The 17,492-nt window shown below is 36.8% G+C and overlaps 1 long non-coding RNA gene across 1 annotated transcript in view; it reads right to left on the minus strand.

Annotated features, from left to right (window-relative positions):
* The window catches only part of LOC141370771 (uncharacterized), a 163,369-nt gene that overhangs the window by 28,772 nt on the left and 117,105 nt on the right, over positions 1-17,492 (minus strand). The window contains exon 4 of the long non-coding RNA XR_012375104.1: positions 3,636-3,737. This is a non-coding gene — a long non-coding RNA (uncharacterized lncRNA). The remainder of the gene's footprint in view (positions 1-3,635; positions 3,738-17,492) is intronic.

Raw genomic sequence — 17,492 nt, forward strand, 5'->3', positions numbered from 1 at the left:
TGTGTGTGTGTGTGTGTGTGTGTGTGTGTGTGTGTGTGTGTGTGTGTAATGCCTGATCTTCTCTTCCAGGATTCCCCACCCAGTCCAAGGACAAATGGCTTGCCTAGGAGAAAATGTAAGGAGGTAGGAACATGGCATTGAACTCAGACTGACCTTAGCTGGAATCCGGCCTCTACCACATACAAGCTGTGTGACTTTGGGCAGGTTTCCTTCATCTTTCTCAGGCTCAATTTCCTCAGTCATGAAATGGCAACAATCACAGCCACTCCACAGAGTGGTTGTGAGGAATAAAGGGAACAGCACATTGTCAGCCGCTCAGCGCAGTGCCTGTCACCTAGTAAGCTTGCAGCAAAGGTTACCTATTATCATTGTGATGCTCTTATCTGTGGGCCCGTGTTCGGCTTTTTGGCAGAAACCAGTGAGAAAACTCTACTCAGCAAGAACAAAATCACTTTTTATAACACGTTTGAGGCCAGTGTAAAAGCCAAAAGAATGTTGTGGTCACAGAGAGTCCAAATGCAACCCTAGCTCTTCTGAATTCCCAAATGGGCTACTCAAGGTAGAGTTGCCACAGAGTTTGTGACTAGAAAAGCCAAACACACCCATGCTTTAAAGGAGTTCTTTTCACAAGGGTAATTCGCAGAGACTGATACAGTTAAGAGTCAAAGCTGGGTAGAGTCTCATCAGGAACGTGTGCACACAGCGGAGACTCCTGGCAAAGGACCGAGAGCATTACACTGTGACACCAGATTTGTGGTCTGCTGAGCCATAGAAGTAGGGCCAGAAGGGCAAAAGCTTACCAGTAAAAATTAATGCCAGGGGGAGTTTAAGAACACTAGTCTCCAAGAAGTGTGAAAAATTCACATGTGCTGCAGGACAGCCCATTCCTTCAGTGCCTGAGATCACTGTCAGATTCAATCTTTTCCCGTAATAATGTAACACGTCTATTAATTTGCAAGATTCCAGGGTGAGATAATAGGAAAAGTACTAGATGCTGCGCAAATGGTCCCTTATCCATAACTAGAAATTACGTGTGTGGTAATTAGTTTGCTGTAACTAAAACTGCGAGCCCCAACACGTCAATCTTGTACTCCACGGCATTAGATGCTTGAGCAGTTTTATTTTAGTTTATTTTTTAAACTGTCTTTGGCAACTGCCCAATAATACGTGGAGTGAAGCAGTACCCTCCCTCCCATTTAGCCTGTTAAACAGGCTTGTTGAGCAATAAGGGCAGAATAGTGAAACCTTCCTCACCTTTAGTCAATCTTTCCTTAATTGGGCAACAATGCACATTTCCACTCCTGACAAAAGAGAAATGCAGTTTTGGTTTTCTGGGAGCATGCTATTAAGATTGCAATTCATTTATCTTAATTCTAGCTTCTTAGGCACACACACATACCACCAAAGAAACGAGCTCGCTGGGATGTACATACTCATCTTCATACTTCAGCTTTTTTGCTTTTTCAGCAAGCAGGGATTTAAAATCATCAGCTCAAATACAAAAACACTCTTAATTTTTAAACATTAGCCTTTTACTCACTGTAGGGTCATTCAGATTTGTGACTGAAATAATAGCCAAAAACAGCTATTTGAGTGATTATAATTGCACAAATATTTTTGAAAGAATGGTGAACTCAAGACATTAGTGGTGAAGTGTTCTGAATAATTGGTTGCACAAGTGTATTTACAATGGAGAGCTTTCATTCACTTTCATTTTCCCACATAGTAGGTGCTATTTAAGTTTCTGAAGTGGATTTGCAGATTGAAAAGTCACAAGCTGGGCGCCTGGGTGTCTCAGTCAGTTAAGCGACTGCCTTCAGCTCAGGTCATGATCCCAGAGTCCCAGGATCAAGTCCTGCATCAGGCTCCCCGCTGAGTGGGGATTCTCCCTCTCCCTCTGACCCTTCCCCCCGACCCTCCCACTCTGACCCTCTCTCTTTCCCTCCCACTCTTCCTCTCAAATAAATAAATAAATAAATAAATAAATAAAATCTCAAAAAAGAAAAGTCACATGCTACTCCATGGACTCGGGACAGCGGTTTCCAAACATCTATTTGTGTGTCCCAGGGCTGACCCAAGATCTGATTTTCATTGGTCAGGAAAACAAATGAGAAAATGAAGGACATTAGAAAGAAACTTTTTTATATATTTGAGATTCCTCTGTTTAAAGAGCTGACCTTTATTCCAAGATTTTTGGTCTTCTATTTATCTCCATACTTCTTTTATTTTTAATTGTACTTGTCCATGAAATCTACATTCTGGGAAACACTGCTGGAATGTCTAGAAATATGAGAGCCTGTCAGTTGCAAATTGGCTGAGCTCACTCTATTCATATTATGCCGGCCACAGAAAAGCTGCCAGCTTTAGGTCAATAACAATCTGGCTCATCTAGCTGAAAATATCCCCAGATGGTATCCAGTCTCTCGCCCTTCTCCTGGTCTATTAAATCCACTCCCTCCTGGAACCCTGACCATCACTAGATGCTTTCATTTTAAAATGTAGGAAACCTTGCACCAAACTCTTCCTCCATTTGATTCCAAGAAAAGTGAGTGACTGTGGGTAAACCATGCTGAATCCTATATGACAAAATAATCCCTAATGAAAATGGAGGGAAGCAAATATTCAAATATTCTCTCCTCCCTTAAAAAAAATTATGATCAGCCAACATAAGAAATCTGTATGCAGGCAGCACCATTTTGATTCAGCTAGACATTTTCACACTAGTGAAGAACACATTTTGGCAAAGTATTATTTTAACCAAAAAGTAAAACACAAAACTCCAATCTTAGCTAAGGCCATCTGTTATAATCCACATGAAAGCACATCAGAAGGAAATCTCTCTATCCATTGCATTGTAGTATTACTGATGCTCATTGGCCCTCTTAACATTAAACCCCAAAGTGAGTACTGTAACTGCAGCACATCTTGGGCTGAATTGGCTAAGAAATTGCATTCTCTAAAGAAAGGAAGAGCATGACAAACCTCTGAGGAATGGGATCCTACTGGGAACTCTGGTTATGAGTCCAGCCCACGTGGATTCAGATTGTTTGCAGTGTTTATGGTTCTATCCAGTTTTTCATCATTGAGGGGGAAAAACCCCACTACAAAGTCCCCACTTTATAGAAGATATTTTCAGATTCAGATTTTAGATAACTCCGAGTTCTTTTACACAGAGAACAAGATACATATAAAACTGTCACTTTGAAAAAGTTCTAGGGAAAAGTTAATATGATTTTATAATCCTAGCTACTGAATTTCAGTAGCCATCCCTTCCTCCCTCTCCTCCATAACCAATTATCTGCTCTGGTTAAATAAGAATCTTCACAGTGATTCTTTTGGCTAGATTTTATACCATAAGTAAGGCAGGGTTTCTGATGTGACACACAGAAAATCTTGGTTTTAAAAAGTCTAAGGAATTGAGTGCATTGATTATACAACAGAAGTCTGGGGCAAAAGCTTGTGGCAATCTCCTCTTCCCCCATCTCGGTCATTTCAATCTTTTCTCATGTTCTCCTACTTTCTCATGTTCTTCTCCTTCCTTATGTAGTATTTCCTACTCCTCCCCACTGCAAGGTCTGAGGAGGCATTATTTAGTGTAATGAATAATAGCTTTTGAGTAGTTCTTTGACACTCACCAAGTATGTTCACTTTTCTGCCATATTTCACCATCACAGAAGACATGTACTATCCTCAGCATCTTGATGAAGAAATTGAAGTTCAGAGATGGGTCACAACTCCTAGAAAAAGTGGCAGAAATGGAACTCCTATCAGTTTTCCTAATTTCATAACCCAAGTTTTAAGTAGCATTTGAGGCTAAAGAAGTCAGCACTGTCTGGTCTGAGTAGGGATCCCAACTTTGTTGGTTAAACATACTTTCTTTTTTTCTTCAAATCTGTAGAGATTTGTAACTCTGAGTTCCTAAGACATAGTAAAACAACAACAATAACAAATCTGAGAGTAGCCAAGACCTCATCACCCAATTCTCCTCTGCTCTCAGGAAATTTCAGCCAATAGCAGGAAAGGGGCAGTGGGCAAGTCAAGTAAGACTCTGAAAGATACAGGGAAATATACAAAGGCAAGACAAAGTTGGAGTAGTATTAACCCAAAGCTGTGTCTGGAGCTGGAGAACAGGGCAAGACCAAGAGTGCCCTCTAAGGGTTCGAGAAGGGATACCAGGAGAAGACAGACTACCAGCACCAACCTGAACCCCTAGCACATCTTGCCTGTCCAGCACAGTGTTCGAACAGAACAGAAACATTTACTGATTCTCAAAAAGATGAACAAGCAACCAAGACTATGCAAACATTTGAGGAAAAGTAACACCTTGGAAGAAAAGCCAAAATTCAACAAATAAAGAATTTTGAAGAATAAGATTTAAAAGACCTCACAAAGTTTCAGAGTAAATGTAAAAAATATCACTGGAAAGGTGCAGGATACTGTAGCTAAAACATTAACTGAATATTGTAGAAATAAAAGATTTGATAATTAAAATAAAAAGATCAATTTGGGAGTCAACAGTAGAATGAACACATATGAGCAGCATTTTGAAATACCAAGTTAAGGAATTGTCTCAAAACATAGTGGGAAAAGACAAAGAGAATATGAAAGAAAAGTTAACAGACATAAGGACTGACTCAGATTCCCATAGCCATTTAATAGGGGTTCCAGAAAGAGAGAACAGAGAGAATATAAGAGAGGAAATAATTGAAGAATTAGTAAAATGAAATTTCTCTGAGAGAAAAAAATATTCATATTGGTATCTAATAGGTCCTAAGCAGGATAAATGAAAAAAAAAAACTTACATCTAGATCCATTCTTGTGAAATTTCAGAACAAAAAGAATAAAGAGGGCGTTCTAAAGTCTCTAGAGAGTTGGGGCATCCGCTGGCTCAGTCAGCGGAGCATGCAACTCTCGATCTCGGGGTCATGTGTTCAAGCTCCACGCTGGGCATAGAGCTTACTTTAAAAAAATAAAATAAATAAAGGCTTCAGAGAGTAAAAAACAGAAACCTACATAAGAACAAAGATAATATTAGCATCAGACCTCATCAATAATACTGAAATCAAGAAGAAATTAGAACATCTTCAAAATTCTGAGGAAAAAAAACTGACCCCAAAATTTTGACCCAGTTATCGTATGAAAAGACATTTTTGTAAATGTAAAGTCTCAAAAAATGCATCAATCATAAATCATTTCTGAAAAAAACTAGTAAAGATGTACTTGCAAATAATGAAAAAATAAGCCCCAGTAGAAGACATAGGATAGATAAAACAAGAAAGAGGGGTGTTAAGAAACTAGAATAAATTACACTTAACCCTTAATAATTGTTGGAGGAGTAATAAAAAATAAAAATCAGGAATTAAAATCCTAGATGATCTCAGGGGAGAAAATGGCAGCAGGAGCAGAGGGAGCTGGTAAATGAAAGTGTGCAAAAGTTCATCTCATCTTAGGGTGGAGTTAAATGCTGCATAATTCTAGATAAAAAACATGTTGTCTAGGCATTAAACATCTAAAAATAACCATTAGAAAATTAGAAATAGATTGTGTAACTTCCAAGGCACCAGAGCAACTAAATGTAACTAAAACCAAACCAAACCAAAATAGATAAACAAAAAACTTCAACAGTTGAATAAAAGACCAGGAAGAAGAGAAAATAAGCAATGAAAAATACAAAACCCATAAAACAAGATGATAGGAAACCCAAATGGAGGTACAAACTGACCTATACTCTTAAAATGTCAAAATCATGAAAATAAAATAAAGACTACAGAAATGTTCCAGATTAAAGGATACTAAAGAAACATGACAGCTAAAAGCAATGCACAATCCTGGATTGGAAACAGGGGTGGAAAAAGAATTGCCATAAGACATATTACTGGGAAAAATTTGAAGATGGATTCTAGATTGGATAATAGTAATATAACAATGTTAAATATCATTTTAATGACGGTACTGTGGTCTGTAGGATAATTTTCTTTTCCTTAGAATACTCATACTGAAGTATACAGTAATAAAGGGATAGGATCTTCACAATGTGCTCTCAAATGGTTCAGAAATGAAAAATAACTATGTATATATAACTATGTAATATACATATGACATAGGTGTGTGTATTTATCAAGAGAGAGAATGATCAAGAATGTGGCAAAATATTAACAGATGGTGAATCTGAGTGAAAAGTATATTGGCGTCCTTCGGACTATTCTTACAAGTATTCTGTAAGTATGAGACTATTACAGAAAGGAAATAAAATAATAAGACAGAAATAAGTATAATAATCAACATTCATGGCAATATGAATGGATTGAATTCCTTTATTAAAAAGCAGAGATAGTCTGGTCTAAAACAAAGCAAAATAAAAGAGAGAAAGAGACCTCAAACTATATGTTATTCGTAAGAGACACAGATGAAACAAAAAGGGAAAATAAAGGCATTTTCCAGGCAAACGCTGAGAAACAGAAAGCAAGTACAGCAACATTCATATCAAGCAAATAGAATTGAAGATGCAATGTTCCAAGAAGGAGAACAAGAAATATTTCATATTGAAAGAACAATTCACTAAGAGAGTAGAGCAATCATAAATCCATTCTGTCTCTAACATTACAGCATTAGTAAATAAGGGAAAGACTGGTGGGCATGCAAAGAGATGTCAAAAACTCCCAATTATAATGGAAATTTCTAACATACCTCTCTTAGAGGTGGATAAATCAGGTAGGCCAAAAGTAAATTACATTGGGTTTGAACCATGGTTCAAAAGCAGGTCTAATATATATATATAAAGAAGTTTGTGCTTGGGAGGCAAAGGTTATACATTTTTTATAAATTTACCTGAGATATTGAGAACAATGAAAACAGGCCTTAGAAGGGCTTCATTTCAGAATCAGGCACCCTAGATGGAGGGACCCTTGATCTTACAACTTTTGTTCCGGGAAAGGATAATATCAAACCAGGCCTGTCCAAAGCATATGCCTCAAAACCAGACACTGGAAAAGCCAGATTTCTGTTTTGTATATTTATACATCTGCTTCTCACAGGAATCAGACCTTCCTATAACATGTTATGCATGTGACAGCTCCAAGATCATGTTGCACGCTGTAGTTCCAAGCAATTCCCACAGGAACTCCATGTCCCTGTAGAGTTTATATACATATATAGTATATATGTGTATGCGTATATGCATGCATATATATGTTTTTAAACTTTATTATGATATAATTTACGTACTACAAAGTTCACTCATTTAGAGTGTATAATTCCATGGCTTTAGTATACTTTCAGAGTTGTGCAATCATCACTATAACCTCATTTTAAAACATTTCATCACCCCCAAAAGAAACCTTTCATCCATTTACAGTCACTTCCTACCCTACCCTCTGCTCCCTCATCCTCCAAAGTGGCTGCCCCATTTAAATTCCCATCAGCAGTGTAGGAGGGCTCTAATTTCTTCATATCCTCACCAATATCTGTTATGTCTGTCTTTTTTATTATAGACATTTTAGTACATTTGAAGTGATATTTCATTGTGGTTTTGATTTGTATTTCCCTTGTGACTAATGATAAGATCTTTTCATGTGCTCATTAGCCATTCGTGTATATTCTTTGGAGAAATGTCTATTTGATTCCTTTGCCCATCTTTAAATTGGGTTGAGTATTTTTTTTTTTTTTTAGTTGTAAGGGTTCTTTATATATTCTAGATACAAGGGTCTTATTAGATATATGACTTTCAAATATTTTCTCCCATTGTGGTTGTCCAAGTACGAACATTTTTAATTTTTATGAAGTCCAATTTATCAATCTTCTAAGATTTGTGCTTTTGGTGTTGTATCTGAGCAGTCATTGCCTAACCCAAAGTCATGAAGATTTACTCTTGTTTTCCTCTAAGGGTTTTACAGCTTTAGCTTTTATCTTTAGATCTCTGGTCCACTAGAGTTTATATTCTAAGTGTTGTCACACAATAGCCTAGGAGTTGGGAAAGGGGCCTGTTGGGTTTGGGTGGGGTAATGTGATGCTGTTAAGCTGTGGTCCTTTTGCTTTCTTCCAGCTCTGGTTGAAAGGTTACAAAGCTATGAAAGAAAGTTCTGTAGTAACCCATAGAATAAACCTTGTTGTCATGATTTTTTAATACTGTGTCTCACTGCAAAAGTCAGAGTACCTTAGGATCTGGGGGACAAGCTCCATTATAACTCCATAACCCAAGTTCTTGCTGATTTTGATTCCAGTTAGTTTTCTAACTGATCAAAATTTCTTCTGTAATGTATTGCTCTTCAACAAAAATTAATTTTCCTTCTCTATACACATCTCATGCTATGAATAAATCATTCTGTATTCCAAAGCAGAACTTTATTTGAACTCTGATAGGTAAGTATGATATTTATCCTCTTCTTCCCCTAGAGAACTGTGTTGCTAACCAGGAACCTGCCCCTTTGTAGGCTCTTCTACTAGATTCCATAATTGCACTTATGCTCTCTCTAGTAACTCATCCCAGTTGTTTGGACTTGACATTCCTAAATACGACCAGTTTGATACTCTTCTATAAAACACAAGATTGAACATTCCTAGGGAACATTTCACTTTGTCAGAGTTTTACTTTATTTTTGACATGTCTCAGATGGTGAATTTTTTCCTTAAAACTTTTGAAATCTGCTTTCCTCAAGCCTCATGTGCATTCCAACCATGCAGAACAACTCCTTATTTGATAATCAAAACTTTGAGATGATGCACCTGCTTTCTCACAAGGTTCCTGTTGCATTCCCTTAGTGCAGAGGCTCCTTTCTGCTGGTCAGAATTCAGGCCAGGATGGTCTTTGGAGCCTCCCAAGAGACAAAACTGGTTAGCAAGAGAAGCTAAAAAAGTGTATCCTATTCTTTTTCATATCTGTAATATCATGCCTTAGTTTTGGTTTTGTAATCTGCAGTAGGAAAACATCATCTATTCCTTCCATCTGGCCAGTAATTTCTTGGTCCCTGTTGCAGCAATTTTTCTATTCCTGTTTCTTTTGATTTGATGCTCACCAAGTGTTTTTCATCATGTTCTATCCTAAATTTCAATGCTATTTGACTGAACAGTTTCTGAGAATTAGGTAATAGTAATGTATCAGTGTTAATTCCCTGATTTTGATGGATGTATTGTAATTATATAGGAGAATATCTAAGTTTGTAGGAATTATACTCTAAAGTATACGTGAGTAATGGGGCATAATGTTGGCAATTTCAGACCAAATGGTCGGCAGGAGTTATTATTCTTGTCCCTCCCCCCCAATTAATATCTAATGTTGAATGTGTGATTCATTAAAAAGTTGGACCATTATTGATCAATGAAATCTATTATGGTACAGAGTGTTTCTACCCATGCAATATATTTCTGATCTTAGCCTATGGATGTGGTGACATCAAACAATCCCTATTTAGCAGTGTGGCTGGCCCTGGTGGTTCCTTCCTGTCATTCCTTCCTTCAATTCTTACTTGTTAATAGAAGCCCAATTTCATTGAGATATGGGCATCTAGTCCTTTCTTCCCCCAGAAAGTGAATTTTTAATGGTCTCAGATAGTCATGGTTTAGACACGGGCATGTGATATACAATTTTGGTTAAGGATATATGATACATGGAAGCAGGTCTCCTCGGGGGGTAGCAGGGGTGCTTTAAGGAAAGATTTTCCTTGTTAATAACCAGAGGTCACAGAATGAAATGGCTCCTCTTCTGTTTGATGGGATCATGCCTACATGTAACACCTAAAACTGTAACAGTCATTTTGCAACCATGTGGAGAACAAGCCTAAGGAGAAAAGACAAGATAGTGAAGATGACAGAGCAGAAAGAAAAAAAATTTACGTGCTTGATAATGTCACTGACTGCTAAATTAAGCAACCCTGTAATCACCCAATCCCCTTGCCTGTTATGTGAGATAATAGGTTTTGCTTCTTGTTTAAGTATATATGTTTAATATGCATAAGTACATATATTCATATTAATTAACATATAATTAATATTATATACATTTACATCTCTAATAATGTTTTTGACCTAGAATTATAGATACAGATTTGGAAGTAGCCACAGAGGTCATCTATATTCTAGTCCAGCCCTTTCATTTATTTATAAGAACAGCTTAGATAAGTGAGGCACATTGCCCAGGGCCAAAAGTTAGTAGTTGATGAGATTCTGGAATCCAAGTCTTTGGATTCCTTTCTGAGTCCACTGTGCTGTCTGCTACTCTAAAAATAGAAAATAGTGGGCGCCTGGGTGGCTCAGTCGTTAAGCGTCTGCCTTTGGCTCAGGTCATGATCCCAGGGTCCTGGAATGGAGTCCCACATCGGGCTCCCTGCTCAGCGGGAAGCCTGCTTCTCCCTCTCCCACTCCCCCTGCTTGTGTTCCTGCTCTCGCTGTGTCTCTCTGTCAAATAAATAAATAAAATCTTTTTTAAAAATTTAAAAAAAATAATAAAAATAGAAAATAGTTCCAAAACTTTCAGGACACTTTGACTGAGGGAAGGGGCATGGGGTATCTAATGGCCTGATAGGGAGTGGCTGATTTTCCTACAGTGAGAGTTTTGTTCCATCATTTTTATATGGGCCTCTGCCAGGGTAACAATTTCCACCCGAGAGACCAGCCCTTGCCCAGATTCACAAAACTGCTGCAAATCTTTCCCAAGAAACATTTGGCTTTTATCTAATTTAAGTAAATATGTGGTGCTATTTTTCCTTTAAGCACCCACAGGTATTGAGAGAACCACATCCAGATATTTGGGCCTTATTTCATATAGGAAATTTTATAGAAAGAAATTTTCACCACTTGGAAAGTGACTTTTGAAAATAAAGACATGCAAACATTTACTTTTCACTCTTTATGACTTTCACACCAAGGAGGCCAAACTGAAAACAACAACAACAACCAATAACAATAAAACGTTATCTAAGGTAAAAGCAGTGCTATTGGCAGTTCTATATTGTTTGGCTCTAATAGTCTCCTTCCTTGTTTGAATTTGAATAGCGCTGCTATTTTAACCACCTTAGTAATGCTTTTGTCTTGAATTTTGCACCTTTTTCTATAGGTTTTTATATCTTCATAAATGCAGCACTGTGTTTTACAAAGATAAGGGCATTTTTTGGACATTCTGCTTTTCAAATACAAAGGATGGTGATGCCCATTTTTACATTACTACTGGCTATAAATAAATATACCATTATCTTTTTGCTAAGTACATTGCTGATTAATCACTACAGATTAAAATAAACCCACAATGAAACAGTAACTTTTTATTATTTTATTTTATTTTTTAAAAAAATTTTATTTATCTATCTGACAGAGAAAGAGAGAGAGGGAGCCCAAGCAGGGGGAGTGGCAGGCAGAAGCAGAGGGAGAAGCATGCTCCCCGCAGAGCAGGGGGAGCCCGATGCGGGGCTCCATCCCAGGACCCTGGGATCATGACCTGAGCTGAAGGCAGTTGCTTAACCGACTGAACCACCCAGGCGCCCTGAAAACAGTAATTTTTTTAAAGGTTAATAGAAATTGTATCTATATTGTATTGTTGTTTTAACAGCTTAATTTACAAATAAAAGAGCAATTATAATAATTTACTTCTTAAAAAATAAATTTGTAGAATACTTTCCTTCATGAGAACAGCACCACCATCTGGAATCTTACAGTTTGTGCAATGAAAGAATTAAATAATAAGGTTTCGTTTAATTTTGTTTTAGCTGGTAGAAAAGTAAGTTGTCTCTTCCTGGGAGATTTTACAGATAAAAATGATGCAGAAATAGCATTCTGTTATCAAGTAAGATATAACTGTGTTCTCCCCTCCCCCCATACCACAAGGGATTCATGTAGTTTGTGTCCTACAGAAATCAACTGATTTGAAAGGTATCAGACTCTCACATGATTTTTTGCATAACTAATGCTATTATAAAATTAACATTTCAACAGGGATTAATTTTATATGCCCTCCTGACTGCATTTTCTCCCCCACTCCCTGCCCATCTGACTGCATTTTCTTCATGTTAGAAAAATACATTTTTTCTTTAACCTCATGTTAAATAAATTTGATGTTCCATTTTTTCAAGAGTAGAGATTAATCTGTGCACATGATGAAAAACAATTGAACTAGTTCTCAAACATTAAAAAAACTGTAAAAGAATTTTAAGCACTATACAAGTGTACAGAATTATTGTTATCATTATTATATAAAGGGACCATTAATGGTGTGGCATATATAAGTATATATATGTGGATCAAATATAGCTCTCTATAATAGTTTTACTAAACAGTATATAAAACTATGCAAACTTTTAAGTTCTTCGAAAATGGAAAACACTTTATAATGTTTGTTAAAATCCCTACTATTCTCATGAATGGAACAAAGCAATTCATTCAAGAGTCAAAAATCACATCCAAACATTTGAAACAATCATTTTCTTGTATTGTTGGATTAGGATGTTTTAATCAATGGCTTTATTGCCATTGTTTTTTGTAAATCAGCCTTAAAACTGAACACTCCAGTGTTCCATTCAGTTGCCAAAATCAGTCTCATTCTGCACTGAGCCATGTGCATCCTCTAAAGTGGGGCCAAGAACAACTGAAACAACTGTTTTCTGAAAAACAAAGGCGAAGATTCTCCAGCTATGTCAGATGAACACTATGGATAAACATGCTTCTATATCTGTTCCTAACCTCACTCTTGCCTCTTGGTTCTCTAGTGAATATGTGAATATGTTACCAATTGGCTCCTTTGATCATCTTTTCTCCTTTACCACTAACATTCGAATGATACTTAACCTAGTAGTGGCTTAGAGTTACTGAGCACTTACAGTACTTCAACCCTGCTCTAAGTGTTTCATGTGTATTCCTTCCTTCTCATTACAATCTTATGAAGTGGGCACTCTTATTTCCTCCACATTTAAAGATGAAGAAGCTGCAGCCCAGAGAAGTCAAGCAAATTTGCTCAAGGTCACACAACTGAGAAGAGGCACACCATGGATTGCAACACAGGAAGTCTCATTTCTAATGCCCTAATTTAAACCACTCTAATGCTGCTTCTCAGCCAGTATATGATGGCAGGGTCATTAGTGGTCTTTGATTTTGGCAACCACTTTACAGTTTATCAATTTTAATCCAAGCTTATCTTATTTTGCAGAAAATATCAAATCATTTTGTAAGCCTTTTTTTCCTATACATAGTATTTGCTTTTGTCCACATGTTTAAATTGCTCTTTCTCCAAGTCTTTCAGTATTCAGTAACTCTTGAAATCCAACTATGTAATTTCTGAAATATTATCTAACTTTTAAATAAATCTATGGTTCAGTTTGGCATTATCTATCAAAATTTATGATGCACATCTACTTTGAATTAGCAATTCTGTTGTAATTTAAACATATATGTATAATCTACCATATGTCCTTAAAGACAAATGTACAACAATGTTCATTTTATTACTGTAAAAGCAAAAGGTTAGAAGAAATCTAAATGCCAACCCATAGGGAACTGGTTAAATAAATTAGGACCCATCCTTGTAATGGGTTACCATAACGTCATTAAAAATAATGAGCCAGAGCTTTATGTATTCATATGGAAGTAGGTTCAAGATATATAAATTGAAGAAAAGGTGCAGAAGAGATACTTAGAATACTCCTATTTACATGAAACAGAAAAATATACACATATACCTATATTTAAATAGAAAAATGTCTAGTAAGTGCCTTTGGAGGGAGGTTGTAGGAATAGAGACTAATGATACAGAAAAGAATAATTTATGCTTCTGTGAGCAAAGCACTGCATTTGGAGCAAATATAGTTAATTCTTGTCCCTGCCACCAAGGAAATTGGCATCTGTTATGGAAGAGGAACCATGTGCACATGTGGTGTTACTGCCAAGTGGGGATTTAAGTGCTGTGAGTAGGAAGATTTCAAGTAAAAGGAGGGAAAGCATATCTCACTAGGGTGAGCAGAGAAGGTGTAGGGGGAAGCAGTGTTAGAACTGGATCCTGAGGTGTCTCAGTGAGGCAGCATAGGGCTTGAGTAAGTGTATTCTGGACCTGAGCTCCCTGGATTCCAATTCTGGTTTCAGCAATGATTTGCCATGAGATCTTGGACAAGTTACTTAGCTTCTCTAGCCTCAGTTTCCTTGAATTTCCTCATAAATTGAGGACATGATTGTACCTATTTCATCATATGGTGGCAAGGTTTAAATGAGTTCATATACATAGAGCACGCAGAACAGTGTGTGGCACACAAATCACTGTTTAAGTATTTGCTACAACAGTTTAATTGAACAGGGAAAGGGTTAATTAGTTTTTAAAGGGAGTATGATAACCAACTAAAATGAACTTAGGTTAGAACTTTATTTTATACCTTACTCTAAAATAAGTGGCAGTTGGACCAAAGATTTAAATATTAAAAAGCCAAATGGTAAAGGTATAATAGAAAACAGAGGCACATTAATTTATTATAGTCATGAAAGACACCTTTCTAAATATGATCTCAAAAGCCAATACTTTTAAAAAGATGATAGATTGAACACATAAAAATTAAAAACTCAACACACACACACACACACACACACACACTGCCATAATGGAGTTCAAAGAAAAACAATGAGAAAATATTTCACCTTTCTAGTGATCAAAGAAATGCAAATTAACAAGAATGATAAAACTCAACGCTGCAGGTAAATGTGGCAAAATGGGCACGTGTCTACAGCTTTGATCGTAGTAGAAACTGGAAAATTTTCTGGAGAAAAATTTGTCATTGTTTCCAAAGCTTTAAAACGTATGTGCCTTTTGGCCTAGCAATTCCACGATTAGGAATTTATCCTAGGAAAATATTCAGACAAGTGCAGAATTCAAGATAACAATCTCAAGACATGTTTTTATATCAGTGAAAAAATAGAAGCAACTTAAAATGTCCATTAATAAGAAAATCAGTTCAATAATTTATGACACACCCAGATAAGAAATCATACTAAAGGAGATGACTCAGATCTATATTTATTAACTTGGAAAATGACCAGATTTATTTCAAGTGAAAAAAATCAGGTTGTGGCACACAATACACAGCCTGAAATAATATATATTGTTAAAATGCTTACTATATTGGGCGCCTGGGTGGCTCAGTCAGTTAAGCATCTGTCTTTTGGCTCAGGTCATGATTCCAGGGTCCTGGGATTGGGCTCCCTGCTCAGCTGGGAGTCTGCTTCTCCCTCTGCCCCTCCCCACACTGGTGCACTCTCTCTCTCTCTCAAATAAATAAAATCTTTTTTAAGAATGCTTACTATATGAATTGCTACATAATAAAAGTCCAGTTGTTTCACTTTCTTCTTTATAAATGTCTGTAATGTAGGTATTCTTTGTTTTTTTTTAAGTAGACTCCATGCCCAGCATGGAGCCCAATATGGAGCCCAATGCAGAGTCCAACGTGGAGCCTGAACTCACGATCCGGAGATCAAGACCTGAACTGAGATCAAGAGCCAGATGCTTAACCAGCTGGGCCACCCAGGTGCCCCCATATATATTCTTTTTAACACTGATGAGGTATTACATTCATAGCAATTTTTTTTAAACAATATTTTTCACTGGGGAAAATAAAAACAGAAGTAAACCTTGAAAGGTGAGTATAACATACCACCCTCCCTTATCGCTGCCTTTTAGGTCTCTCCATGATGTTTGCATGCATTTGGTAGGCAGAAGAGTGAATGCAGATCTAGGGGAAAAATTTATTTTTATTACAAATGTAAATATTTGATATGAGGGCTTAACCTCTCAAGGCTAACTTAAATATAACCATCCTAGGGATTCTTTTTTATTTTTCACTAAGGTTCAGCAGAAGAGGGTTTATAATTTCCTTGATCATCAAGTTTTTTAAAGGTTGCTGACTGGAACAATGATATTTTTAAACAGCACCATAAATAGGCTCACGAACTACACCAGACAAGGTCTTTCCTTCAAAGGCTTAGCCTCTTCACTAAACAAACACTTTTTAAGCTCTGACTCTGTACCAGGCATAGAGGATACTAAGTAAATAAAACACAGTCTCTACTCTTAAAAGGTTTACTTTCTAGCAAAGGGCAAACAGACAAGGAAACAAATAACAGTTAACTCTGCTAGGTACTAAAGTAACAGTTAATAAACATAGGGATGCGAAAAAAAGTCTACTTGGGGAACAAGTGAAAAAACTTCATAATGGGGTAATTCTTGGCTGGGGCTGTAGAGATGAAAATGGGGAAGAGGAATTATTGACAGAATATTAGTAGCATTCTAATGTATAATGAAAGAAAGGTGAAAAATACACCAGGGTTGGAGTGCTCAAACAACAGGTTGTTTTAGCTTACAAAAGTGGTATGTCCTTAGAACAAATTAAACAATCAAAAGCATTTAAATAAAAAGTCCAAAGCACTCATTACCTTCCTATCCCCATCCCTCCATTCTCACTTCCTGAGGTTATAGAGTTATCAGCCTGAGTGATTCCTTCCACACTTTCTCCACCAAACACAAGCCACATGCTTGCTTTTGGTCTGCTTTACTTTGGTAAATATGGAATCAGGCTACAACATTATTGTTCAACTTTATTTTTTTTTTTTTAAGTAGGCTTCATGCCCAATGTGGGGCTTGAACTCACAACCTCGAGATCAAGAGTCACATGCTCTACCCACTGAGCCAGCCAGGCGCCCCATATTGTTCAACTTAAAAAAAAAAAATTATCTAACAATCTATCTAAGGATATCTCTCCTGGTCAATGAATATAGATCTGACATATTTTTAAAACGACTGCATACTATTGCATAATGTGGAATTTATTTAGTCATTTCCCTGTTTGTTTGACATTCAGGTTCATTTCATTTCAGTCTCTTTTTTTCCCCTCCCAATACAAACAATGCTTTTATGAACACCATCCCTTTGTGTGTCCTAACTTTGGTGTGTATTTATTTGTAAGGGATGGATTTCCGAGTATGTATTTGCCAAGTCAAAGACTCTATGGGCTTTAAATCTTAATAGATATTAAAGGTATATCTAAAAGCATAGCATACTATGCTGGCATTATTTATTAAATATTCCACCCTTTCCCACTAAATTGGAACCTTATCTTTACCATGAATCTATTTCTGGACTCTCTGTTCTATTCTAGTGATCTATTTATCTATTCCTCTGTCAATATCAGATTTTTTAGTGTCATACTTTTTATGACTAGCTTAATAATCTTGAACAGGATGGCACTATGGTTAAGGATGTGGGCTCCTGAAACCAAAGGCATAGGTTGAGATCAGACTCCACCAACTTTGTGATCTGGGGCAAGTGTCTTCAATATCTTCCTCCATAAAAGGGGGATAATAATAGTATCTAATTCATGGAGCTATTGTGAGGATTAAATGACCAATGTATGCCAATTGTCCAGAAGAGTGCCTGGTGCAGGGTAAGTGGTAAGTATTAGCTGTGATTATTATGACTGGTAAGGCATGCCATTGATGGGGTTCAGGACACACTACCCCCAAAACTGGCACCTAGGCATATT

Source organism: Callorhinus ursinus, unplaced genomic scaffold (genome assembly GCF_003265705.2).
Source record: "Callorhinus ursinus isolate GAN/ISIS: 27379988/994484 unplaced genomic scaffold, GSC_fseal_2.0 scaffold44, whole genome shotgun sequence".
Lineage (NCBI taxonomy): Eukaryota > Metazoa > Chordata > Mammalia > Carnivora > Otariidae > Callorhinus > Callorhinus ursinus.